General features: G+C 32.7%; 1 pseudogene; it reads left to right on the top strand.

Annotated features, from left to right (window-relative positions):
- Positions 1-26,213, top strand: part of LOC149540260 (jasmonate-induced oxygenase 3-like) — a 32,929-nt pseudogene extending 6,716 nt beyond the window's left edge.
- The last annotated feature ends 906 nt before the right edge of the window (positions 26,214-27,119 follow it).

The following is a 27,119-nucleotide window of genomic DNA, read 5'->3' as shown; positions in this document are numbered from 1 at the left end:
TCTCTAATACAAACATCAATCCCAGAGATACTGGGATTACCTCTTAAAGCTTCATCAAGATTGATTTTGACAAAATCTAAAAAAAGGGGGATGCCATTTAATAATGAATCTATCTTTGGCATGAATGGATTTCTAATTTGGAACTGATCAAACTAGTAGGCAAATGTATGTTCATTTTTTTAAAGTCATATTGTCCCAGTGAGAAAAATAATGATTTCATTTTCCATTGGATAAATTAGAGTTAGCTATCTTTGAAATAGAGACTTCCAGCTTATCACAAACTTGATCAATAGAAGAGACATCTTTCCTAAAAATTCTTTTGTTTTGTTCCCACCAAATTGCCCAAAAAACTAAAGAAGGTATACATTTCCAAAGGCAAGAGAAATTAGAGGAGGTGAAGAGCGAGGGCTAGGATTCAAACAAATCCCAAATCTTGTTTGATAGGGGCATAGACACATTAAGTTTCTTGAGAATAAATAGCCAACATGAGTAAGAAAATCTGTAGTTGATAAATAGATGGTCCACTAATTCAAATTCTTCCCCACATAAGACACAATAAAGGGATTTACAATGCCAAACTTTAAAGTCTATCACTTATATCTTCTTCCTGAGTCCTAACCAAGAGAAGCAACCCACTTTAGGGAGGACAGTGGGGTTCCAATAGAAAAAATATGCTTTACTCTTACTATTATTATTTTCAATTTGCTAAAAAGCCCTATAACCTTCCTTAATTGAGTACTTCACATCCTTAGATGGAGCCCAAATTAGCTTCTCCTCAAGGTTTGAAAAGAATATAGTCCATTGTTGAAAAATATTTATGAGAAAGGACTCAAGATCATTGAGAAGCTGTGAAAATAGGTCCATCTAAATTACTTTTCCAGAGAATATTTCCACAGCCAATACATAGTCTAGCAAGTTAGAGCCTTAGCAGTTGGTCGTAATGGCAATGATATCTACATATTGATCTGATTGGGAGATGGGGGAGGCCATTCCATGACTCTAACTAGAACTTGACTCTGCGACCATTGTTAACTTCCTAAGAAATGTACTTGATAACAAGGTCTCTAGAATTAATCATGAAATTCCATATTGCTGATCCCTTAGGAGGGTCAAGAATGGAAAAGATTCATGAAGGACACCTATCATCCATATATTTTTCTTGCAAGATTTGGCACCATGTAGATCCAGGCTTTGTGCACATTTGCCATACAGGCTTTCCCACAAAAGCTTTGTTTCTATGGGCATGATTATGCAAACCAATTCCCCCATGCAGTTTCTCTTAAGCCATGTTTTGGAGAGAAATGAGAGGAATCTTATTATTTTTAGTCATATTGCTAACCCAAAGGAAATCACGAATAAGTTTCTCAATTTGGTGGATGATTGCTGCAGGAGCTTTGAGGACATATAGTAGTTGGGTATTGTAGATAGAACATATTTTATAAGTAGAATTTTCCCAGAAAAAGACAACCACCTAACATTCCAAGATGAGGTCCTAACTTTAATTCTATCTACCACAACAAATCAATAAGCAGCTTTGTTAGCCCCCACAAAGAAGGAAATCCCCAGGTAAGTAGAGGGGAGTTTGTCAATGGAAAAACTCAAGATTTTAACAATCTTATTTGATATGAACATTTTGTTATTGAAGAAAAAGATAGTTGATTTATTTGCATTGATCTTTTGGCCGGAAGCTGAAATATACATCTTCGAGGACATCTTGATTTTCTTAGCTTCTATGATAGAGGATTTACCAAACAGAAGAGTGTCATTTGCAAAAAATGAATAGGTTACTGACAAGGATGTACCTGAGATGTGAGCCCCATGCCAGAAACCATTCTCAAAATATCTAGAAATGCTCCTGCTAAATGCATCTAACATAATAATGAAGAGGAAAGGGGATAATAGGTCACCCTACCTAACCCCTTGAGTAGAAGAGAAGAAACTTGCTGGGAGACCATTGATAAGCACCAAAAACCAAGCCCCTGAGACACAATCTTTGATCCATTTGCACCATTTTTTTGCAAATCCAAATTTGGTGAGAACTTTGAACAAAAAATCCCAGCACACCCTATCATAGGCCTTTATCATGTCTAATTTAACGATGAAGTTAGATTGTTGGTTTGACTAGATCGAATGAAGGACCTTGTGGGCAACTAAGGCCCCTTCCATTGTATCTTTGCCTAGAACAAAAACTCCTTGTTCATGAGAAATAATTAAGGGGATAAGATGTTGAAGCCTAAGTAAATAGCTTTGGTAATAATCTTTAATACCAATTTTGCATAGGGCAATGGGCCTAAAGTCTACAAATGTAATTGGAGCTGTGACTTTTGAGATGAGAGAAATGTTTGTGGTATTAAAACATTTTAGCATAGAACCATTTCTTCTGGATTCTTCTATGACAGCTAAGAGGTCAACACACATGACATCCCAACATCTTTGAAAAAATAAGGCTATAAAACCATCAAGCCACAGAGCTTTGTCTGGAGGAAAAGAGAAGACCACTTTACGAATTTGCTCTCGAATAAACAGGGCTAGCAATAGTTTGTTATCACCAACTGAAACTGATCTTGGAATACAGGCAAGGAGATGATCAGCTAAAATATCCGAGTTAGAGACTAAATTTGGGGGGAGCAAGCAAATTTTTGAAGAATTTAACCCCTTCCTTTTGTTTAACATAAGCATCTTCAATAAGGCAACCAGAATCAGAACATCTTATTGCATTGTCTTCTTACTCTCGTATTGTTGAATGAATTTGGCTAAGGCAAACACATCTGCTGGAATTTTCTTTGTTTAGCTAAATATAAATGGGTGCTTATTGCGTGAGCAAACCTCAGTAACCCTAAAATTTTCAATACACCCCAGCGTAAAAAGCTCTCCTATTTCTTAAAAGAAGAATCAGATCTGCAGTGTTTTCCAACTGAACAACCTTAACATACATGAATGATTATTTATAGACCTAACTGAGTGGACATATATTTGATTTGAATGGACATTATTTATACTAGCTTTGTCTATTATATTATATCATCTGTTTTATTCATGAATTATATTGTGTAGGATTATTGTTGATTACATCAATGTTTTGGACATTTTATAATCTACATCAGGATGAGGAGGAGAACTGCAGGATATTAGAACTATTCAAAATAATGATTTCACTCTACGATGACTTTACTCGTGCAGCTCTCTTATCCTCATGTTGATGATAAATTTTAGAGTGTAATTTAAAAAGGTGATGCATAAAACAAAACAGTCTCACCTTATGATCTATGCTCTACACGTATTCAATTTGTCCACAAGGATTAAAAATAGTATCATGTTTGATACTATCTACAATAAATCAAATATATTTTCACACCGTTGCATTGGTATTCTAAACCACTTGAATATAGGTATATAATGTTGTAATGACTAGTTTTTTATGTATATGTGTAGATGTGAAAGTGAGATATGAAGTCTTACAATGTCTAATCATATAGGATTGATGGTGAATAAGAAATATGTGGGGGTGTGTGTGTTTAGTCTTATACTGCCTAATCATGTGGGATTGATAGTTGGTAATAAAAGAACTTGATATATAGATTAGAATGCTAAAAGTGATTTATTCTTTTGGAACTTTTGTGTTTTTTTTTTTCCGGCAAAATATTATATTCATATTAATAATAACTGATTCAAAATAGCTCCAGGAGAAAAGAACCTGAAAAGAAAAACTCTAGTCATTACTTGATACAAAAAGGATGCATAAGAAGAAATACTAAATCAAGAGAAAGTATCTATCAACACTAATGAATCATGTCCTTGTGATTCTCATACCAAGAGCCAAGCCAAAAATTGTCACAAAAGTTTCCATCATTGATCTCTATCGAAAACTCCAATTGAGACTGTGATATTAGAAAACCATTTGATGTGAGTGCAATCCAAGTCCCTAAACTGCATACAATATCTCAAAAGAATAAGTGAGATCCATAAAAGTAAAAACATGTGAAATCACAGAGAAGCCGTGATTTACTATCAAATAATATATGAGAAGAGCTCAACATTATTCTAAATATATTCTATTGTCATAATATCAACCAAGTTAGGGAAATCAAGGAGGTTAAGTGGGGAAACTAAAGAGTTAATATAAACCTCATAAGTTCCCAAATTAGCTAGACAAACAATGAAAATGCCTTCTCTATAAGTATGCATGATGTAACATTCAAAGATTGAATCAAGAAGAGACCATACTTGATGATATATACTGTATGGACCAATTATATACCTAATGTTTAATACACACATGATTTGTAGAAAAATGGATTGTTTCCCATTTGTAACATATTTCTTCAATTTAGTAAGAATTCATTATGGTTAAACATTATTCATGAAAGATTGGTTACAAAGCAATTTAATACTATATTCCAATTAGAGGATAGAAAAAGAACCTATGAAGTCTCACCAAAATGAGATCCAAAGATTTCCTATGGTTAGAACATGTGAACAAATATGTCATAGGATCAATATCAACTAGGCCTAGTTTGTTAATGCATTAGGATATAGGTAAACCATAGTATCTACATAATCATCAAGGCCACTCATTTTTCTTGACATGAGTGGGAATTTGAACTCACCCATAAGGAGCCACTATGAGATGATGGATTACTAAATAAGGTATGTGGTCTCATTCTAGACCTTTTTTCCCACTTTATGAGTTGGTTGTATAAATGTTTACTATGAAGGTCACACAAAACCATTAGAATTAAATCTAGTATCCAAAACATTCTAATTAGAAAAGTTCAAAGCCCCATCAACCTTATTTAGATTCAACATGGTGACTATACCACTAAAGGCATTATTGGATTTAGTTCTTTAAAAAATTGATCCCACACACAAAACATTTGTAATGGTGCTAAAAGAGGATTCTATCATATTTATCTCATGGAGGTGAAGATTATCAATAATATTTTCCAAAATACAATTGTGAAGAACAATTTTTTTGGGGATTGTTTGCTCCTCACATGTTCCATGAAAGGAATCTCATTACTCCATCTTGGTTAAAAAATATAAGATCTTGTATCTGAAATTGGTGATTTCCCTAGTAATTTACCTAGCACATCATGATAGTTGACCAACATTCATGTCATTTCCCACATAGACCTTCATGTTTTCTTCTTTTTTTCTACTTTTGGATCATGCATCCATCATCACCAACTGTAGTAGTACTAAATTCTCCTAGTGATGAGCATTATTTTATCATGGGTATGAGGTGAGAAGTGGTTCAAGTGAAACATCATTTTCATTAGAGGAGGGAGATGTAATCCCTCTTTGTGGTAGAGTTAATGGTACAAGTATCCCTCAAATAGTAGTCTTATTTAAAGCAACCATTAGATTCTTCCCCTACCAACTTCCAAAGAAATAGTATGATCTAAAGAACTTGGAAGATTCAACCCTTGAAAAAGTCTCTTATGGTTTTATAGTAGCTTAATAAGCCCATCCATGAAGATATATTTGTCACTATTAGATTTTGACTCCACACCATCTAGATGCACAGTAACCATTGGAGGAGAGGTAGATATACCCTTTAGTTTTTATTATTCCTTTTTAGTATATTTGTAGTAATAAATAAAATGGTCCAATTTGTTGTACTTGATTTTAAAAACAATGGTATTATCATAAAATAATATGTGTGTCCACTTCTCTAGTTTAGATTATAAAGTAATAAAATTGGGCATAGATTTACTAATAGCCACATTAACAAAATAGTAAAATACTATTATGGGATTCACCTGAGTGACCTTGCTCATTGAATCATAGTTTTCAAAAGTTATACCAATACAATACAAGATATGGCCACCTTAGGATTTGAATGTGAGACTTAAAATTGAAACCTATATGGGGGTTGTTTGGCCTAGATCAACCATGGGGTCAATGATCAACTCCCAACAATAAAGAGTAAGGAGATATTTCCAATGTCCATGACCAAACAAAAATATGCCTTATTATTTGTTGTTGTAAATTTTTAAAAATAAGGCCTAGGCATTGCACTAGTTATAACATTCCTTTAAGCTTTCTTCTATGGAAAACCCATTTTATGGCTATATCATTGGTTGGTCAAAAGGAGAAGTCCTACCAAACAATTGTTCGAAGAAGAGACAATGTTGTAAACCACAACATTAGGAACCTTGAAAATCATTTCCTCCTCCATTTTTATGCACTCTAATACCACCTCAACATCCACCTCCTCCTACCAATTATCCACCAGAGCTTATTTTTGTCACTTTGATAGACCATTGCACTTGGTGTTTACCAATTATCCCTTGTCCAAAATTATGCTCAAGAGAGTATAGTCATCCTTGAACCTCTTATCACAATCATTTTTGTCTGTTGTGTCTCCAACAAGAGTCATATCTTGAGACTACTAGAGCCAATAGGCGTCTCATACACAATTTTTATAGTCGATGATGAGGGCTTCCTAGTAGGGATTCACCATCACTATTGTCCATTATGAAAACATAGAAGTTTGAAGATTTGTAGAGAGGGAGAAAAAGTTTATTCAAATATTAACACATCATCTATTTTCACGTATAATCATATTTTTTAAAAACACAATATTATTTTAATATTCATCTAAATTTATAACTAAATCTAAAATACTAGAAATTGAACAATTATGGATTTCACTTAATATTTTTATTAATCTCTAGACATGTTCATAAACTCTTCTTCCCATTTGAATTTTCTACAACCTAGCATTATGAACATGATATATTACTATGCAAGTCAAAACTAAAGAAACCATGTCAATTTGTGTAAAGGTTATCAACTAATTACTATTATTTGATATATAATTATAGAGGTATACATTAACATTCATTTCTAGGTTTGCATAATTTCAAAAGATGTGTGCCTAATTATCACTATTTCTAATGTAGCATGGTGTCATTTTTCAAAAAATATATTAAAATAACACATTATCTAATAGTGTAAAATTGATAATTTATTATTCAATTCATGGTGAATCGAATGCATGTTGATCCATAATACTCAATAATTTCCCAAATAAATAATTTGTGAGTGCTAGTTATTCTTGATGAGCTTATTAAGCTAGAATCTTAGATCTATGAATGATATAAACATGTACAAGATGACCATTAAATTTGTACTAGATTAATCTCTTATATTTTTTAAATGTAAAATTCATAATGATCAAATTATGAAGTTTTGGAAAAATTATGGAGAACTCCTCAAGATTAAAAATAACATGCTACAACTAGTTCAGATAATAAAAATGTGGCTTAACACAAATGTCAAAACCCTACATAAAATTAAAAATCCCTTTTTTGAAGTCCCTTAGTTTACTGTTATTTCCCAAGCCTATAGCCCTCTCCTTACATGCTATCAAGCATGAAAAAATGGAATGTGTGTGTGTATGTATATGTATATGTATATTTATATGTATATCTATTTCTATATCTATTTTTATATCTATACATATATACATAGACATATACATACACACACAGACACACACACATACACATATACATATACATATACATATACATATATGTATGTGTGTGTATGTGTGTCTATGTATGCATGTCTGTTTGCTATATATATACATACCTTTTTTTTACACAATCAAGTGGATCTACTTAGAACATGACCAAGAACTAGACAATGTGCCTCTACAATATAAAGAGGGTATTGGACATCCATAAACAACTCCAAATTACACCTCTACAATGGAAAATACAAATTGATCAAGTCCCATAAGTTAGGTTTTAAAAAAAATTGTGACTAAAGATAATCTTGACCAATGTTGAGGGATGGTTGTGTAGCAATGGAGAGGACAACAATTTTGTGCATGGAGTTTTTGATGAATTGTTTCTTGAAATACAAGAAGACCTCCATATTTTAGTAAGAGATATTGGAAAGAAATACTTTAGTAAGAGATATTAAGAAAACATATTTTAGTAAGTGGGTTTTGTTTTGAGAGTTGGAATGACCCATATTGTTGGATGTACAAATTAAAGAGAGCTTGAATATGAGTTTTTGAGAAGCCATTGTTGCTAAGAAAATGCCAATGAAGATGTTGTAAGCGAAGCTAGTAGGCTCACCATTTTCTAATTCTTGAATTGTTAAGGTTTCAATAATAATTTTTTAAGTTTTTGCATTAGTTTGTTGCCCACTTTCATCTATTTTGTTGTTATGTTTTCAAATTTGTATATTTTATTTAAGTGTTGACTAAGGTAGGTTAGAAGGGGGTTTTAACTCCTTAGATCATCTCCAAAAAAGTGTGTACACATAGTTAGGCCATAGTAAAATTTTATTCAAACACATGGAAGGTGCATACCAAATTGGTCTTCATGTCTTCAAAATACCTACACCGTACTGTGTGGTGGAATCATTTTGAGTCGCCCGTGTTTGCTAAATACAATTTCCATTGACTACCAAGCATATAAAATAAAAATAGATTTATTTTTTCACTTTTATTTTCAATATTTTTTTAGATTCACAACACGCAAGCTAAAAGTTTCCATGTTAAAAAGAAAATGTGACCATTAGTTTACTTTGTGGTCTAATCTATCATCATCGTGCCATGGTATGTTATATTGGGTGCATGTGGCATGTTACATTATGATAACTTAGCATGTCATTTTGTAGGGAGAATAGATATAGCCAAGAAGGAATATACATATAATATGAGCTACCATTTAAGAAAATATCATTGTGATTGTGTAAAACAAGAGACATGTGGGATAATAATACAACTCTCTAATCGAGTGGAGATTCCCAGGCTGTTTTGATTTTACAACTCTTCATAGTCACCATTAAATATAAAGAAAAAAGTGTTCATTTGGAGCATATTAGGAACTTAAAAAAAGTTAAATTATTTTAAAATTTATTTTATATTGGTTAAATTTATTTGATGATGCAAATTAGAATTTTATAATGTGGTAAACTTCACCCAACTTCATGGGATAGTGGTTATGAACAATTATCCATCATTAAGATAAAAAGAACTATGGAATGAATTGTAACATTAGGCTTAAAAAGGAGCTAAAGAAGAAAATGATGTAAAATTAAAAAACAAATTTTAAAAAATACTATGAAAATAAAAATGGAATGCAAGACAAGAAAAAATAATTTTGAAACTTAAGAGATGCAAGACTAGAAAAAACAATTTTGAAACTTAAGAAATATACATATAGAATATAGAAAAATCAAATTTATAAGAACATGCAAAAAATAATATTATATTATAAGTGGTCCAAAAAAATAATACTATATTATAAGTGGTCCAAACTAATTTGTTAATCTCTATTTACAATAAACTAAAGAAGGTAAAATCATTAGAATAGTATTAGCTTAATAAAATAAATATAATATGTTCTTTTGTGAGCTGTTGAAGCAATTGAGTTAAAGAGGATGCACAAGACTATAACACACATGGGTTTTAGGTAGTGTATAGAGGGGGATAGGCTAATCTCCGGACAAAATGAACTAAAGACAAAACAAAGTCAAAAAAAAAAAAAATTAGATTCACAAAAATGTTATGATTTTTTTTCCATTTTTTTTGTTGTTTTCGACTAAAAACTATGCATATCATGAAGATCAAATGCTAAATTGGAAAAATCCATGTTGTTTTGTATTTCTTTATAATTGGTCAACTATATAGTCTGTAAGGAGCATAGCCACCTTTGTACAAAGGTATTCCATGGGTTTTAAGGTTGATTAGCACAAACCATGGAGATTGTAGGTTGTGCATGAAAGATTCCACATGGTGAACATGCACGTGGCATCTAAGCATTTTCATGTTTGTCTCATAGGACTTATAGTTTTTAATTGCATTTTCATTTCTAAGCCAATAAAATAAATTGTGGTTCTCCTACTATTTAAACAAACTTGATGTGTGAAGAAATGTTCAAAACAATCTAAATTGTTTTTTTTGTTTCTCTTAGCTAAGATGGAAAGTTCAGATTCATCTTTTTCTCCTCTTCCTCCTTTGGTTGAATGTCCCAAGGAAATAGAGAGAGTGGCATAAAAAATAATTCTTCTAGATATCTTAGGCCTGTGGAAGAGAGACCATACTCATGGCATGTGTTGGTTTAAGAAGAGATACCTCTTATTGACTTGTATGGTCTTCAAGATGAGAGGAGAACAAAAATAATGGAGGAGATTTCTAATGCATGTAAGAAGTGGGGATTCTTCCAAGTGATAAATCATGGAATGAGCTTTGTGCTTATAAATGGTTGGAGGGATGTGTCAAGGAGATTTTTTGAGCTTCCTTTGGAAGAGAAGAAAAAGCATGCAGATGACCCAAAAACTTATGTTGGATATGGGAGTAGGATTGATGTTCAAAAGGGTGTTGTTCTTGATTGGGGAGATTATTACTATCATCATTTTCTATCAGCTTCTATAAGGGAGGAGCATAAGTGGCCTTCTAACCCACTTGAATATAGGTAAATGTGGTAATGAATAGTCTTCCATATACATATGTGAAAGTGAGATATGGAGTCATATATTGTCTAATCATTAGAATATGGTTTATGAGAAAATAATTGAATGTAGATTATAGCTCTTAGGAAAAAGGACAAGAACTTTTGTGTTGCTTACTTCTAATAATGTATGAATTTAGCTAATTTTCTCTTACGTGTGGTTAAAATCATTTGGCTTTGTGGGTGAATCGCCCAAGCTTGAACTCAAGAGTATGTAATTTTTAAGATTATCTTCATTACTTAGTAAATCAAGGAATCCCTTATTGTTACAAAATATCATAGATTAGAGCTGAATATCTTTTATATTTAAAACCCTACAGAAGTATGTCACAGTGGAATCTAACTACACATTTCATTAAGAGATAGAGAATTATGTTTGTGAGTTGTGTCCATGTAAATTATCTATCATGATGTTAGTTTCTAGAGTTTTTTTCTTCTTAATAATAGATATTTGAAAAAGAAAAAGAAAACTAATCTTAATATGAATACCTATATAAAGACATGCAAAATGAAATGATCTAGGTAACATATTCTCTTTTTGTGTTGCTTTGATCTTTCTAAATTCATGTTTATTACATTGTCTACTTACTGTTGTTTTATTGTTGAATGAAGTGGGAATGGGCTATTGTTGAAATCTATTGGTTGCCCCTTGAGCCAACCTCCCGCCTACCCATTAGAGAAATTAAACTTGGTCAGTGAGTTTGAATTTTAAAAAGAGGGGGAAATTTTTTGAGACAAGTCAAAAGGAAAATATGTTCATTCATTCCATATGGGTACAGAGACTAGTTGAAGAGAGAAAATATTTTAGAGAGTAGAAGGAAGGTTCAGGAAGTTAGGAATGAGATTAGAGGTTACAACATCATAGGTCTTAATCTCCTTGTTCTCTATATGTTCATTTTGTCTGTCTTGTGAAGTGGTGATTGCTCTAGGAATTATTGTATGTAGCCTTATACTATTGTAAGTTTATATTACAAATAGAAGTTGTAGGTTAAAGTATTTTGATTCTGGTTGAAGCCATAAACTCCCAAATTTGTAATATTTGAATCAACTTATGAATAGAAAGCAAGAAAGTGGGCATATTAGTTGATCTAGTCATTTGGTTTATTGGTGTCTCCTTTTCATCTATTCTACATTGTGTTTATAATTTGAGAAGAGTAGAGTTGCAAGTTCCTTATTCTTATCTCTCTATTTTAATGGTGGATAAAACCAGACTATAGGTAAGTCATCAAGTAACTCAGTATCCCTATTAACCAAGTTCTCTACCATCATTCAGTTCTAGTGTTGATTGAGTTCTTCCCATGTTTACCAAACCATTTGGTATCATCATTGACTGACCTCACTCATTCACTATATTATCTGAGCTCACTTGATCCCCTCCCCAACTAAGTTGGCCAATCTCTAACTCATTTCCTTTGTCAACCAATTTCACTCAATGTAGTGTTGGCTGAGATTTTGTTGCTGAGCTCTTTCCTTTGGAGACCAAGTCACTCAGGTCCCATTGTTGCTGAGCAACTCAACATTGCCTGTCACTCAACTAATTAAGGTGCCGAGCAACTCGAAACTCATAGTGTGTTTTAATTTCTAAAAAAATTTAATTGTGAATTTTTCACATGGTATCAAAGCTTTGAGGCCCCACATCCTCATGAGTTTGGGCATTTGTCTTTTGGGTATTTGACATGGCAAGAGATATAGGAAAGACATCGTAGCAACCACCATCCTTTAATGGATAGAATTATGATACTTGGGCAAACAAAATGAGAACCATTATGATTGCAAATTATTTGTGAGAGTTTGTGATGAATGGGTTTAATGATATAACCAACCCAACACAATATGTTTCCCTCATGAACCCTCAGAAGACTCAATTGAAGGAATCAAGAAGAAGGGATGCAAAAGCCCTAAGTTTGATTAAGGAAATAATGACAAAGACTATTTTTCCCAAGATCGAAGTAGCTAACTATTAAAAGAAAGTATGGGATATTCTTGAGACAAACTTCAAAGGGACTGATAAAGTATGAGTAGTGAATCTACAGATGATCAGAAGGGAGTTTGAGAACCTTCAAATGAAGGATAATGAACCTATTTCAAATTTTAGCTCAAGAATATCTACTTTGATAAACTAGCTCAAATCAAATGGAGAAGAATATGAAGAGCAAAGGACAGTGAAGACGATATTAAGGAGTTTAACTTAAAAGTATGAAAATTTTATGATGACCATTAAGGAAGCAAAGGACCTCACCACATTGACAATGGATGAGTTGATGGGAACCCTTCAAACCCATGGTCACTAGATTAATAGGTCAACTACATCTTCCCAAAAGAAAGATTATAAATCTCAAGAAAATTCAAGAGGTGGGGGGAGAGGAATAAATGGCTCCGGTAGAGGCTCAAGAAGTAGAGATTATGGAAGAAATTGTCAGAGGAATGTTGGAGTAGAAAGATCAGGATGAGCAGGCAATCAAGAGGGAGAAACCAACTCTCAAAATAGCTCTAGAGGAGGTAAGAAAAATTAAAACTCCAACAAGAGCAATGTAGAATGCTATTATTGTCATAAATTTTGGCATTATGCAAGTGAAATCTAGAAGAAGCAAGGTGATCAATCAAGATCGAATGCAAATATGGCTAATCTGAATATGAGAAATGCAAACAATCCCATAGCCTTAATCATGTGTAACATTAGTGAAGAAGGCGGCCCTGAGGTATGGTACTTGGATAGCAGTTGCAACAACTACATGAGCTTCAATGAAATTTTATTTTCTTTCATTGATAGAAATTTCAAGTCTAAAATTAAAATGGGAAATAATTAAACCATTCCCATTGTGGGCAAAGGATCTATTATGGTCCACACCAAGCAAGGTGAGAAGAAGGAGATACAAAAAGTTTATTTTTTCCCAAGTATGAAGCACAATTTGATGAGTGTTGGACAACCCATTCAAAATGGTTACAAGGTGTTGATGGAAAATGACAAGTGTATCATTCATGAAAAGGATGGGAGTAAGGAGATACTTGCAATAGTCCAAATAAAAAAGAATCAAATGTTCCCATTGAAGATAGAGACATGTTTCTCTTCTCAAGTTAGTACTGCATCTCCCAAGCATGCATGTACATGAGTACATTAGCAATCAACTCTTAGGAGCATGATTGAAGACCCCTCCAAGCTATGAAATCTTAGGAAGAATGACATCAATAAGGAGCTTGCAGCCAATGAAATACTTCATAGAAAAATAAAGTGGCTGAGAGGAAGAATAAGACCATTTTTTAGATGATAGGGAGAATGATAAAAGCAAGGATACTCCCAGCTAAATATTTGGGAGAGGTTGTAGCAAAAATAGTATACCTAATAAACAAGTGTCCGACAAAGGCAGTCCGTGATAAGATTCATCTAGAAGCATGGTCAAGACATAGATGGATAGTTGAGCACTTGAGAATGTCTGGATGTGTAGCATATGCACATGTGCCAAAGGAACAAAGTAAAAAGCTATATGATAAAGGGGTGAAGTGCATCTTCATAGGTTACATCTCAAAATCAAAAGCCTATAGGTTGTATGATCAAATCACCAAGATGAGCATCATTTCAAGAGATTTGGAGTTTCTTGAAAATCAATCATGGGATGGTTCGATGGGTGAATCTTCAAGCACTTCAAGAAAAGTATTGACTATTGATGAAAAAGATGAAATTGGTGATCAACAAGATGATAGGGCAGCAAACATAGATAGTTGAAAACAAAGACAAAAAGGCAAGTAACCCCAAACATGAAAAGTTTTAGCTACTAACAACTCAAGACAGCTCCAAGTTGGCATCCATAATAGTAGTAGAAACAATACTAAAAATTTAAATCCCACTCTCACCTCCATATTTCCAAGAAAGACTAAGAGTCTAAAGGAGATATACCAAGACAAAAGGTATGATGAAGACTATGATGAGATTGTTAATTTTGGATTATTTTCTCATATTGATCTGATCTATTTTGAAGAAGCTATGAAAGAGGAGAAATGGTGTAATGCCATGGATGAGGAAATAAATGCTATTGAAAGAAATTAAATATGAGAGTTAACTACTTTTCCTCCCAAGGAAAAAGTAATTGGAGTTAAATGGGTTTACAAGACCAAGTACAATGTTGAAGGAAAAATAGATAGGCATAAGGCATGATTAGTGGTTGAGGGGTACAAGTAGCAATATGGTAGGGATTATGATGAGATGTATGCCCCAGTTGCAAGAATGGACCATTCGTGTTGTCATAGCAATTACAGCCCAACACAAATGGAAAGTATATAAAATATATTTGAATTCCACCTTCTTAAATGGTGTATTGAAAGAAGAGTTATATGTAGAGTAGCCACTTGGTTATGAAGTTTTAGGTATGGAACACAAGGTATATAGATTGAAGAGAACTCTATATGGGCTCAAGAAAGCTCTATGAGCATGGTATAGTAGGATTGCCTCATATTTGATGAGAAATAGTTTTAGAAAAAGTGATGGTGAGCCCACTCTACATTAAGGGAGAAAATGGTAAGGTTTTGATTGTTGTCTTGTACGTAGATGACTTAATCTTTATTGGAAATGATAACTTCCAAATTGGCGAGTTCAAAGAGGCTATGAAGAATGAATTTGAAATGATAGAACTAGGTCTCTTGAAGTACTTTCTAGGAATAGAAGTAAAATAAATGCATGATGGCATCTTTATCTCTCAAGAAAAATATGCAAATTAGATCTTAGAGAGATTCAAAATGCAAAATAGCAAGGAAGCCCCAACACTAAGAAAAGTAGGTCTAAAGATGAGCAAGGAGGATTGCAACAAAAGTGTGAATCCAATATTATACAAAAGTATGGTTGGAAGCTTGATATATTTGATAGCAACTTAGCTTGACATGATGCATACAATAAGTTTTGTTTCCATATTCATGGAAACACCAAAGGGTTCCCATTGACAAGTAGGAAAGAGAATCCTAAGGTATGTGAATGATACCAAGGGATTTGGCATTTTTTACACTATTGATAATGATTTCAAGTGGATTGGGTACACTGATAGTGATTGGGCTAGAAATCTAGATGATAGGAAGAGTACTTCGAGTGCAATTTCATGGGCATCCAAGAAGCAACCAAATGTTGCTCAATCTAAAATAGAGGTTGAATACATAGTAGTGAATGTAGCAACATGTCAAGCTATTTGGCTAAAGAAAATCTTGACAAATTTAAATGAAAAGAAAGATCATGGAACCATAATCTTTTGTTACAACATTTTCTCAATTGTACTATCAAAGAATCTAGTCTTCCATGGGAGAAACAAGCACATTGAGATCAAATATCACTTCACTAGAGAGATGGTGGAGAATGGAGAAATTAAGATGAAATTTTGCAAGTCTAAGCAGCACATAGAAGATATATTTACTAAACCATTGGGCATAAAAAATTATGTGTGCCTAAGAAGAAGTCATGGTATAGTTGATTTGGATCATAAGTGATCCTTGCATTGTTGGCTCGGGACAAAGGGAAATGTTGAAATATGTTAGTTGCTCCTTGAACCAACTGCCCACCAACCCCTTTAGAGATATTAAACTTGACAGGTGAGTTTGAATTTTGAAAAAAGAGGGAAAGTTTTGAGAGAAGTCAAAAGAAAAATATGTTCATTCATTCCATACGGGTATAGAGACTGATTGAAGAGAATTATTGGAATACTTTAGAATAACTAAGAGGGGGGGTGAATCAGTTATCCAAGGTCTAGATGTATAAATAAAACTTTCACAGCTTAGTGAATCCATAAAATATTTATCTTCATCATGCATGCATCCATAAGATTATGCAATCACTTAAAACTTGTAGGTTACTATTAAATCAACTTGTAGAAATGTAAACATGAAACATAACAAATTCATCAACACACTTGACACAATGATTTACGTGGAAACCAAATTTGAGAAAAACCACCAGTAACATGCTACTATTTTTCACTCTTCTAAAGTGATGCTCTATGAAAGGCCAACCTTATTAATGGTTATAATATACACTGCTAAATGTGACCCTATTAAAGGATTTCAATCACTCTATTAAGAGTGAGCCTTGTTAGAGGACTTTAGACCATTCATTTAAAATGTCACCAAGTTAAAGGATTTACAAATGACTATTAGGTCAACCTTAATCCAAATGATTTACCCTAGATTGATACAATTATTAGAGAGTAACAATAAGGCTTGATTTGGTAACAACTTACAACTTCACTTGCAAATTTTAGATCTTTGTTTTAGTCCTCCATTCTACTTAGCCTTCACTCATTTCAGGTTTGATAGCTTATTCACCCTTCAAGAATTCATATCCTTAAGTCTTCTTGCTTAACATGTCATTGAAAACTCTTCTCTTAGGTCACTTGATTAAGTAAAACCCTTGAATCCTTGTCTTTCTTAAGTTATCGCACATGACAACCTTGCTTCATGTCTAGCCATTCCCATAAATAGGAAATTAAGATCTTTTACCACTCATTATCCATCATCCAATTTAGGGTTAGGATAGATTAGATAGGATACAATGAATCTACCCCATATTTCATATCTCTTCTAGAAAATTCTCCTTGAATCCACTTTGCATTTGCCTAAAAATGGTTTACCTTGAATTCTATACCACTAGCTAATCAATCTTGTCTTCTTCCTAGTTCACACAATTCAAGAAAACAAACTTGTTAGCTCAAATCCATCAAATTCATGATCTTACAAATAACGTAGCCACTCAACATTGTCTAGCTTCTGATGCTTAGCACATATTGCATTTTCCAACATCCTCTGTGAAATTACTTGGCATGAACTATAGTTTACTAGTGCTTGACATCAACTAAACTTTACTTCACATCCACTATTCTACTTGGCATACACTAGAATATACTTTTACTCAGCTCCAACTGATTTTCTACTTAGCTTGCACCAACTTTTCTTGGCACCTACTATCCACTTGGTCAAGCTTGGTAGACAAACATTGTGTAACATGTTCTTCGAAATTTTCTTAGTGTAACTAGCCTTTGTAACCTTAAGTAGATTATCAATACATCATGTTATCATTGTCTTAACTGATTCTTGTACTTCTTTACATAATCATAACTCAACATTTTCTCTAGGTTCTATTGTTACATCTTTTCATCAAATCCTCTTCATCAATCAAATAAGTGATAGTACTTAAATCATATAAGAAGTTGTCTTACTAAAAAATAGCACATTTGACATCAGTGACAAAACAATGATTGAAACATACAATCTCCCTCTTTAACAATCTCTTTTCAATATATTATCAACAATCTCCCTCTTTGGCATCGATGGAAAACCAAACTAATCAACCAAACTAACTAGGTTAATATAGTGAGATAGTACCAATAAGAAAATAATTCCTTGTATTGAAATCTCTCCCTCTATCAACAACTTCTATCTTCTAAATAGGTTACAAAACTCTTCCTTATAACTCCCTCAAAATTTCTTCTTGTATCTCCCTCTTACTAGGTAGATGTTAGGATTTCTCCCTCTTTGCTCTCTTGATCAACAACTATCTCCCTCTAAGATCACAATTATTTTTCCTTTGATTAGCAATTATCTCCCTATTTGACAACAATGCCAAAGACTTGTCATCTTAACATGTAGATATAGACCTTTTCAATTTCTCCATCTGCCACCTTGCTTGTGACTAATTTGTAGTTTTCAGCTCTTTGATTACTTTAGACAGCTCTTAAAGTAAGATCCACCAAATCAATATGTAACACATGAACATTAGCTTGTTTGATATAGGGCAATCCTCTTTTTACTTAGATAGCATTTGATAGGGGTATCACCCCTAGTTTACCTCTTAGATACTCATGAGCATCCTTAGGTAATACTTTTGTGAAGATATCAACAATTTGCTCTTTTGTATTAACATATTCCATCTTCACATCTTTATCTTGAACTAACTCTCTCAAGTAATGATACTTGATTGCAATGTGCTTAGTCTTTGTGTGCATCATAGTATTCTTTGATATATTGATAGCACTTGTATTATCACAATAAAATGTCACTGGTTCTATGATCTCTTCCTTGATACCTTTGAGTAATTGTTTGATCCGTACAATGTTTGTACAATTTACAACAGCAATATCATATTCAGCTTCAATAGTAGATTGTGAGGTGTAGTTTTGTTTCTTGCTAGTCCATGTAACTAGCTTCTTACCTAAGAAAAATGCTCCTCTAATATTGCTCTTTCTGTCTTCAATGTTTCCAACCCAATTATCATTAGTGTAGGCTCTTAATTCAAATTTCTCATTTTTCTTATAGTATAGACCAAACTCTTTTGTTCCTTTCAGATATCTCATTAAATTCTCTTTATAGCCATCAAGTGATTCTCCCTAGGATTAGCAAAGAATCTTACATATATCCCTACAGATAATGCAATGTTAGATCTGCTATGTAGTACATATTTCAATTTGTCAATCATAGACCTATACAATGTTTGATTCACCTCAACTAAATCATCATTCTTTGACAACTTGTGTCCTATCACCATAGGTGTACTTACTAGTTTGGAATCCTCCATTCCAAAAGTTTTTAGTATTTCCTTGACATACTTTGACTGAGTGATGTATATACCATATTTTATCTGATATACTTGCAAACCCACAAAGAATTTGATCTCTCCAAACATAGACATTTCAAATTCTTGCTTTATTTGATTTGGAAAATCCGTACATAAAGCATCTTGACCTCCAAATATGATATCATAAACAAAAATTTTAGATAACAAAATACCTTTTCCTTTCTCTATCTTCATGTATGGATTGTTGTTATCATTAGTCCTTTCAAATCCAATCTTCACAAGATAATTATGAAGCCTCTCATGTCATGCTCTTGGTGCTTGTTTCAAATCATATAGAGCTTTGTGTGATCTACATATCATGTTCTTATTATTAACATCAACAAAACTTTCTAGTTGTTCTATGTAAACTTCTTCCTCAAATATGTCATTTAGAAATGCAGATTTAAATTCCATTTAATAAACTTTGAAAGCTTTGTATGTAGAATAAGCAAGTAAAGTTCTTACTCCTTCCAACCTTGCAATAGGGGAAAATGTCTCTCCATAATCATTTCCTTCCTCTTTTTCATATCTAATCTTGCCTTGTTTCTTGTGACTTCACCATTTTCATCTAGCTTATTTTTGAATACCCATTTGGTTGCAATCACATTTTTTTCTTCTAATCTAGGAACTAGAGTCCATGTTTTGTTTTTCTCAATTTTCTCAATCTCTTCTTCCATGGCTTTACTCTAGTCTACATCTTCTAAAGAATCTCTCACTGATTTGGGTTCCTTCATGCTTAAATAAAACATGCATCATTTCTCAATCTATTTCTTGTCCTTGGTCTGGCATCTTTATCTCCAATAATTTGTGTAGCAAGATGACATCTTTTGACATATTTGGACAATCGTGGTTCATCTCTAGTTTCTTCAATTTTGTCTTTCAACTTTAGATTCACTATGTCTATCTCTGTTAGGTAGCTTAGCATCTCTTTCATGTACACTAATCTCAAAATCAGAATATGCTTCAACTTCATTTTGTAACTCGACATCTGAATGCAGCTCGGTTCCAAAATGCAACTTGGCATTCATAATATGTGACTTAGTAGTCACTAAAAATTGATGTTGGTTTGTAGCTTGATTTGCAGCATCTTCTTCAGCAGGCACACCTTCATAAAAGTATACAAATGATTTGTATTCTTCTAGTTCTTTCATAAGTTCAGCCTCATGTACTTTTGTATAATTCATTAAAATTTACATTTGCACTTTCCACATCTTTGTTAGTGTTAGCGTTTAAACACTTATAACCTTTACTTCTTGTAGAATATCCTAAGAATATACCTTCTTCACTTTTTGCATCTAGTTTACCATTACTGAAGTCTTTAAGAATGTAACTCTTGCTTCCAAATACCTTAAAATATATTACATTGGGTGAGTATCCATACCATAGTTCAAAAGGTGTTGAATGAGTACCTTTCTTGACTTGTACATGGTTCAAGGTATAGACAACTATACTTATAGCTTCTCTCTAGTATTTCAAAGAAATATTTTTCTCCATCATGAGTGTTTTAGCATAGTCCATTATGGATCTATTCCTCCTTTCAACTATTCCATTTTGTGGAGGGGTTCTAGGTGTAAATGTCTATCTTTTGATTCCTCTATCATTATAGGACATCTCAAACTCATTTTATGTGAATTTCCCTTCTTTGTCAAATCTCAAACACTTCAAACTTTTACCTATTTCCTTTTCAACTCTTTCTAAGTACCACTTAAAAATTTGGAAAGCATTAGATTTCTATTTTAGAAACATAACTATTATCATTCTAGAATAATCATCAACAAGCAACATAATGTACTTATCTCTTTTGTAACTTTGCACATCAATTGGTCCATACAAGTTAGTATGAACAATTTCTAGTATTCCTTTAGAGGTATGAGCTTTACTCTTAAAACTTGACTTTGTCATTTTGTCTAATTGACATTGTTTGCATATTACATTATCAGGCTTCTTCAACTTAGGCAAACCTTTTAACTTTTCTCATGTGACTGATATTAACCAAGTTATCAAAATTGACATGACATAACCTTTTGTTCTATAGCCATACATTATCAAATTTTACAACTAGACAAGTAGCATCCTCTATATCAAGATAGAATAGATTACTCCTAGTTTGATCACCCTTTTCAATCAATTTTCCATCAGTGTCAATGACCCATCTATCATTTTTAAGTCACAAGTGCAATTGTCTCATCTTCATTAGATTTTTCCTTCATTGTAACATACACCACATCATCATCAAGTTCATCTGATTCATCCTTTGTTTCCTCTTTAGCAATATAGCATAACTTTTTGTCTTTGTCTTTGTAGTTCTTACTTTCTTCATCTCTTCTACTTTTGTAGTTGTCACCACCTCTATAGTTCTTCTCTAGACATCTAGCAGCAATATGACCAACCTCATTGTAATTGAAACCAATGATAGGTAATTTACCTTTGAACTTGCCTTTACCTTTATGGAATCTTCTTACCAATAGTGCTTCAAGTTGTTCTATATCCTCCTCATCTATATCACTATCACTGGACGCATACTTTTTCTTTTTCTTCTTTTTCTTCTCATTAGGTTCCTTCAATGACAACTTAGCTTTGAAAGTAGATTCAATCTTTTTAGGTTTGTAATTATCAAATTTAGATAGCTCAAAAGTAGTAAGTCTACCTACCAGACCTTCAACTAATAGTTGATTCCCTAGTATGCATATCAGTTCTTGAATTACAGAAACTCTAATAACATATTTAGGTAATAATGTCCTTAAAATATTGCTTAGTACAATATCATTATCTATATTACTAGTAGCTCCTCTTATTGCATTAATGACTTCTTTTATCCTTTTAACATATTGAGCAATATTTTCAATTTCTTCAATTCTTATATCATCAAACTTACCTCTAAGACTTTCATCTTTGGCTCTTAGAACATTTGCATCTCTTCCATAGATAATGGTTAGGGCATCCCACATTTTCTTTGCACTATCAAGATCTTTGATATCATCAAATTCAACATAGCTTAGGGTAGAGGCAATCTCTAACATTGTCTAGTTATGTTCTTTCTTCTTTTTCATATCCTCAGCAATTGGGGCACTAGAAGGATCAACATGCTCAGTGGAAATGGTAGATTGTGCATGATCTCCAATTCCTTAAAGGTCTAGCTTCATCAAAATTTTCCATGCAAGAAAGTTGTCTCTATTAAGCTTGCGTACTTCTCTTTTTGATAGCTTGAAATTTGTGCTTCTAGTACCTTCAAACTAGTCCTTTTAAGCAGATGGCTCTGATACTAATTGTTGGAATACTTTAGAATAACTGGGGGGCTGAATTAGTTATCCAAGGTCTAGATGTATAAATAAAAAAATTCATAGCTTAGTGAACCCATAAAACATTTATCTTCATCATGCATGCATCCATAAGATTATGCAATCACTCAAAACTTGTAGGTTACTGTTAAATCAACTTGCAAAAATGTAAACATGAAACATAAAAAATTCATCAATACACTTGACATAATGATTTACATGGAAACCCAATTTAGGAAAAACCACCAATAACATGCCACTCTTCTTCACTCTTTTGAAGTGATGCCCTATGAAAGACCAACCTTGTAAAAGGTTACAATACACACTGTTAAATGTGACCCTGTTAAAGGATTTTAATCACCTTGTTAGGAGTGAGCCTTATAAGAGGACTTTAGAGCATTCACTTGGAATGTCATCGGCTTAAAGGATTTACAAATGACTATTAGGTCAACCTTAATCCAAAGGATTTACCCTAGATTGATACAATTATTAGAGAGTAATAGTAAGGCTTGGTTCGATAACAACTTACAACTCCATTTGACAATTATAGATCTCTATTTTAGTTCTCCATTCTATTTGGCCTTCACTCATTGTAGCTCTAATAGCTTGTTCACCCTTCAAGCATTCATATCCTTAAGCCTTCTTGCTTAACATGCCATTGCAAACTCTTCTCTTAGGTCACTTGATGAAGCAAAACCCTTGACTCCTTGTCTTGATTAGGTTTCTGTACATGACAACCTTGCTTCATGACAGCCATTTCCTTGAATAGGAAATTAAGATCATTTATTTCTCATTCTCCAGTGTCCAATTTAGGGTTAGGATAGATTAGGTAGGATATAATGAATCTACCTCATATTTCATATGTCTTCTAAAAACTTCTCCTTGAATCCACTTTGAATTTGTCTAAAAATGGTTTACCTTAAATTCTGTGCTACTAGCTAATCAATCTTGTCTTCTTCCTAGTTCACACAATCCAAGAAAACAAACTTGTTGGCTCAGATCCATCAAGTTCACAATCTTTCAAATAATGCAACCACTTAGCATTATCTAGCTTCTGATGCTTGACACATACTATGTTGCTCGACATCCTCTATGCAATCACTCAGCACAAAATAAAATTTATTAGTGCTTGGAATCAACTAAACTTTATCAACATCCTCTATTCTACTTGGCATACACTAGAATATACTTTTACTCTACTCCAACTAATTTTTTGCTCAGCTTGCACTAACTTTTTTTGGCACCTACTATCCACTCGGTCAAGCTTGGTAGAAAAACTTTGTGTAACTTGTTCTTCTAAACTTTCTTAGTGTAACTAGTCTTTGTAACCTTAAGTAGATTATCAATACATCATGTTATCACTATCTTAAGTGATTCTTGTACTTTTTTGCATAATCATAAATCAACCTTTCCTCTAGGTGCTATTGTTACATCTTTTGATCAAATCCTCTTCATCAATAAAATAAGTGATAGTACTTAGATCATATAAGAAGTTGTCTTACCAAAAAATAGCAATTTTGACATTAGTATCAAAATAATGATTGAATCATACAATCTCCCTCTTTAACAATCTCTTTTCAATCTTTTATCAACAACTATAGATTTCAAAGAGTAGAAGGAAGGTTTAGGAAATCAGGAAGAAGCTCAGAGGTTGTAGTAGCATAGGTCTTGATCTCCTTGTTCTTTGTATGTTCATTTTATTTGTCCTATAAAGAAGTGTTTTCTCTAGGCATTATTGTATGCAACCTTCTACTGTTGTAAGTTTATATTACAAATAGAAGTTGTAGGTTAAAGTATTTTAATTTTGGTTGAAGCAATATTCTCCCAAATTTGTAACAGGTAAAGTAGTTTATGAATAGAAAGAAAGAAAGAAGGCATATTAGTCAATCCATTTATTTGGTTCATTGGTGTCTCCTTTCTATCTATTCTGCATTGTGTTTAGAATTTAAGAAGAACACAATTGCAAGTTCCTTGTTCTTATCTATGTGTTTTAATGGTAGACAAAACTAGAATATAGGTGATCATCAAGTAACTTGGTATCCTTGTTAACCAAGTTCTCTTCCCTCACTCCATTCTAGTACTAACCGAGTTCATCTTATGTTTAACAAACCACCTAGTATCAATATTGTCGAGCTCACTCGATCACTATATCATCTGAGCTCACTGGGTCCCCTCCCTAAATAAGTTGACTGTGTTCTAAGTTAGTTCCTTTGTCGACCAAGTTTACTTAGTGTAGTGCTGGCCAAGTTTTTTTTGTTGAGCTATTTCCTTTGAAGACTGAGTCACTCAAGTCCCATTGTTGCCAAGAACTCGACATTTCATGTCACTCAACTACTTAAGGTGTCAAGCAATTTGGCACTCACAGTGCTATGTATTTTTATTGCCAAGAAAAAGTTATTGTGAAGTTTTCACAGCTAAATGTGTCTAGCTCAAGGAACACATCTGCTTGAATTTTCTTTTTTTTAATTAATAATATCTCAATAAACCTAAAAACATCTTAGCGTAAAATACTCTCCTATCTCTAAAAAGAAGAATCAAATCTGACTAGATTATTAGCTATTAGTTTTTTCCAACTAAACAACCTTAGCATACATGAATGATTATTTATAGACCTAGCTAAGTGGACATTGATTTGATTTGAATGGAATACTATCTTTTTCTATTACAATCTATCCTCTATTTTGTTCCTATATTATAATGTATAACATTATTGATTACATCAATGTTTTGGACATTTTATAAGCTACACCAACATGAGGAGAAGAGCTGTGGGATGTTAGAGTGATTCAAAATAATTATTTCACTCTACAATGAATGTGCTTTTGTAGATCTCTTATTCTCATGTTGCTGATAAATTTTAGATTGTAATTAAAAAATTTTTTATGATCAAGATTATCAATTATGAACTGTAGAAATGTACTCTCTTAAAATGATCAAATCAAACCAAGAACACAAAACAAAAACAATGCCACCTTATGATCTATGCTCTACACATATTTAATTTTCCATAAGGATTAAAAGTAGTATCATGTTGAGATACTATCTACACTAAATCAAATATATCTTCATACCATTGCACTGATGATATGATTGTAGGCCTACAATGAAGGAATAAGGGAGCTGCACAAGTGTGCAAAAATCTTTTATCTATTTTCTCTAAAAATTTGGATCTTCTGCCAAAATATTTGAAAGAAGCTTTTGGAGGAAAAGAAGAAATGGGAATAAGTGTGAGGGTGAACTACTATCCAGTTTGCCCATGACTAGACCTCACATTTGGAATCTCCCCTCATTCAAACCCAAGTGGCATAACCATTCTTCTTTAGAATGCCATTTCTGGTCTTCAAGTTAGTAAAGGATATTATTGGGTTCTTGTCCATCCTCTTCCTCATGCTCTTATTATAAATCTTGGTGATTAGATTGAGGTGAGTATTTTATGGACATATTAAACATTATAAATTAATGCTTAATTTCTAAGCTAAAAGTACTAAATAGTCAAAATTGACTTATTTTTTCCAAGTTTCAAATCTTTTCTTAGTTTGTGATATTTAAGAGTGACTATATTTCATAATTATTTCTCATCTTTATTTTACAAGTATTAATTTTACTTTGTTCATTCATTCCTTTTTACAGATATTAACAAATGGCATCTACAAAAGTGTGGAACATAGAAGCATTGTGAACGAAGACAAGGAACACATGTCAGTAGTGATTTTTTGTAATCCAAATGGAGATAAGGAAGTTGGGACTACCAAGGATATGATTGATGGTTCAAATCCTATGAAGTACAAAGAGATGACATTCAATTAGCATCGTATGTTTATTAGAACCACAGGCCCTAAAGGAAAGGGTTATATCAACTCAATTAACATATCTTCTTGAACATTTCATACAATTATTATAATGAGTGCTCTTTATGGAGTCATGGCCACTCTTAAAAATCACATACTAATGAAAAAATAAGTCATCTTTGACTATTTAATACCTTTAGCTCAGAAATCAAGTCTTAGTGTATGATGTTGAAGTAGTCCCCGAAGTCATAGATTATAAAATAAAGTTTGTATAAATTCAGCGCATGCAATGAACCTGGTAGAACATTAATTTCTCCCACTTTGCATGAGGATTGTATGGAGGAGATAATCATGATAAAATAGGGTATATGGGTATGTGTAGGATCATGGTCAAGCAAACTATGGCCTTAAGTGGAAGTGAAAAACCAATAAATTAGGGTTATGTTGACACATACTTTTAAAGTAGTTATGGGCTTTATATCAAAAATTTGTAAAAAAAAGAATCTATCAAAAATTGAATGTAGATTATAAAATATGAGGCCTTATATGGAGAAAAAATTATTTGATTTGTCAAAATTTTGGATTTTAATGCAATACTACAAAAATTTCAAGGCAAAAATAAAAAGTAGGTGTATGTTTGACCACCTTAATCAAAATCAAATGATAATATTTTTTAATATAATTATAGATATAAAATGTAGACTCATGCATGGATGTGACACATATTTTTGGGTATTTTAATTCCAAATAAATAATTAAATATGAATTTTATACTATAAATTTTCCAAAATTAAAAAACTCACATGTCTAACCACCTTTGCAAAAAGAGGGGTAAAAATTTATTAAGACAGAAAGGAATACAACAAGGAGAGCTCAACAAGGAGCTCGATCCTGAGCAACAAGATCATCAAATTCTTGCACCATCTCAAAGGACAATTGCCCCCTATCCCTAATATTCCAACCCGGATCATGACTAGAAGCCCATTTGGCTAAACAA

Source organism: Cupressus sempervirens, chromosome 9 (genome assembly GCF_028749045.1).
Source record: "Cupressus sempervirens isolate cs-2001-9-10 chromosome 9, ASM2874904v1, whole genome shotgun sequence".
NCBI lineage: Eukaryota > Viridiplantae > Streptophyta > Pinopsida > Cupressales > Cupressaceae > Cupressus > Cupressus sempervirens.
Note: the sequence above shows the minus strand (reverse complement) of the source record. Positions and strands in the feature narration are given on the sequence as shown.